Source organism: Capsicum annuum, chromosome 3 (assembly GCF_002878395.1).
Source record: "Capsicum annuum cultivar UCD-10X-F1 chromosome 3, UCD10Xv1.1, whole genome shotgun sequence".
Lineage (NCBI taxonomy): Eukaryota > Viridiplantae > Streptophyta > Magnoliopsida > Solanales > Solanaceae > Capsicum > Capsicum annuum.
The window spans coordinates 39,326,186-39,328,902 of record NC_061113.1 but is presented as its reverse complement, the minus strand read 5'-3'; the positions used below and the strand labels follow the sequence as shown (position 1 = coordinate 39,328,902).

General features: G+C 32.2%; 1 pseudogene; it reads right to left on the bottom strand.

Moving 5' to 3' along the window:
* Nucleotides 1-480: 480 nt before the first annotated feature.
* Nucleotides 481-2,483, bottom strand: LOC107865452 (annotated as a pseudogene).
* Between the last annotated feature and the right edge of the window lie 234 nt (nt 2,484-2,717).

The window sequence follows — 2,717 nt, the reverse complement described above, 5'->3', positions numbered from 1 at the left end:
AAAAATTATTAGAGGACTAATTTAATTGACGATGATTAAAAAGTTCCTTCAAATTTAGACATCTTGGGAGTAATTTGTATTGGGAAAAACAATAAAACTCAGATGAAACAAAAAAGAGATAATATTTCGTACCACAAATCATTAGAAGAACTTAAGGTCGCAAAGAGGAAAAACTATGCTTGATTTCTTGAGACAATTCCCTGGACCTTATTACGAGTGTAGTTTGAGAGGTGAATTGGGAGTACTGGATGATGAAATAGCTTTTGAAACAGATGGAAAAAGGGGAATTTTTAAACGTGTGAAGGTAAGGAAAACATATAGAAAACATAGGATACTGTTCATTAAGCTCAAATATGGAGTCATACAACCTCAACGAACAACTATAAATTGAACTTAAAATGCGAGTTGTAACAATAATAGAATTTCTTCATCCATCAACTCGAAAATAATAGCTTTAATTTAATAAAATTACTCTGTAGTTCTAAAACAAATATTCAACATATATAAAGAAAATTTTGAGGTCCTTCATCGTGATATGTTGCACTCATAAGCTTGTGTAGAATTATGTTGAAGCCAATTTTGAGAATGCTTGAAAAGTGTTCATATCAGGTCTATAATGCTTCTGATTAAACTCAAGGATGGTAGGCCATGTGAAGTCTAGATATATTCGAGGGTTTTTGGAGTTTACCAATTTAGTTGGTGGACGCACCACCTTATCTTTGTTTCGACAAAGAAAGAAATCAAGTGATTTCCAAGGAGTCTTCAAGTTTACCACAGCTCTGTGTAAGCAACTCTAGTATCTTCCATTTGATAGCACCTGCAAAAGGTAAAATACTAAATATGTAATAACTCTATTTCATAGAACGAAGGGAGTGTATAACTGGGATTCATTCCACTTTTTTGTTCATTGTGAATAGATCAATTACATGACCACTTTTTCAGTTTGTTCAATGGAGTGTATATGCATGTGCTACAATATCAATAGGACATCATATTCATATTGTTCATCCTAAACACTCATAATGTATATCATTGCACGTCATGTAAAAAGATCCTAATTATTTGTCACCAAAATGTTTACTGTTTTTTCTAATTATCTCTCTTTGTATTATTTGTATGTAGTATGTTAGCTTATTAGTTCTAATGCATAAATTTGCTTACCGTAAATGTGTCACCCATGTGAACCGCAAATGTGTTGAAATTTGTATTGATGGAGAGCCATTCGTTGCCGTAAAAAAAATTGAAGTCCACCAACATAATCTTGATGGAAAATAGTTAATGATGTTGGATCATAATGAGGTCCTGTTCCTTTGGTGAGCTCTGGTTTCTGGCACGACGGGTAGTAGTTAAGTCTCATTATGGATTCATTTTCTTCAAAAAAGTCTTTGAAGAGGCTCTTCTCTACGCCTAGGCTCATCCCTAAGAGTTCCATGATCTCAAGAGAAAGTGTGCTCATTGAATTGCAATATTCTTAATAAACATTCTGTGTAATTAAAGATGGAAAAAAGGTTAATTCATTTACATAACTGAAAAATGAGAATAGGTAATCCATGTGTTTCAATTTGCTTGTTTGGTTTTGATATGAAACAAAAATTAAGAAATTAAACAAAGATTTTTGAATCTTATGGTCTTAGACTAAAAATATATAGAATGTGCCAAACAAAATTTATCTTGTAGTCTTAAACATTTGCTGTGAAAAATTAAACTTCTAGAGTTTCAAAAAAATAATTTTTTGAAAATGATCAAAAAATTAGTAAGATGAACAAATTAAAATAAAAGAGTTTGATGGTAGTAAGTTGTCCATACCCAAGATGGTTAAAACATTCACCCAATGTCCTTTGGAAATACTCTTTAACTATGTGAGATGAGCTTTCTTCAGTAGAGTATTGAAAAGAAAGTGTCTCAATCCAAGGAAACTTTGATGAAAACCTTTCAGTAAATCTACTTGCATAGCCAAATTACTCACCAATTTTTCTCTGAGCTTTTTGCTTTTCAGAGAGCTGCAAGTCAAAGAACGCATCCAGGTAACAATGAGCATTCGAGATAAGATTAGCATCAACTCCGTGGTTCACTAGAAAGAAATTGTGACTACTATATGCTTCATCAAAAAGCCTAGATACTTGTTGGTCCACGATGGGATCACCAGAAAAGAAACCCCTTAAATCGATAACAGGAAACGAAAGTTCTTGTGCTACAACACAAGGCTTCTCGTAATCTGGCCATATGTATTGTTTCAGAATATTGGAGTCATGTTTCATATTGGATGCATCAAGCATCAATTGTTTTCCCTCATCTAGCATAGATGATTTTCCATTGGAATTCATACAATCAATGTCCATTGGATGTGAGGGTTTATTTTTTTCTCTAGCGCATATGGCTCACAAAAGAAAATGTAGGGACAATTTTACTGTGAGGATCCAAAGTGAAAGAAGCTAAAGAAAGTGAAAGAGTGAGAGAGTTGAGATATGTAAAAAAACCTTGAATAAAATTGGTCTCTCCATATCAGAGAAAATGAACAATTTGCTGAGAAGGGCTTAATGATTCTTAAAATGGGCGTAGAAATCTATATGTCTATTATCTTTTTTAATGTTGACTATAGAGCACTTTCCATGTATTTTGAAATTTTATTTTCAATATATATTTGACTATAAATTTTAAAAATTTATCTTCAAAAGCTTTTCAAGTATCAAAAAAGGGTCTTAAATATTTGCTTAGAA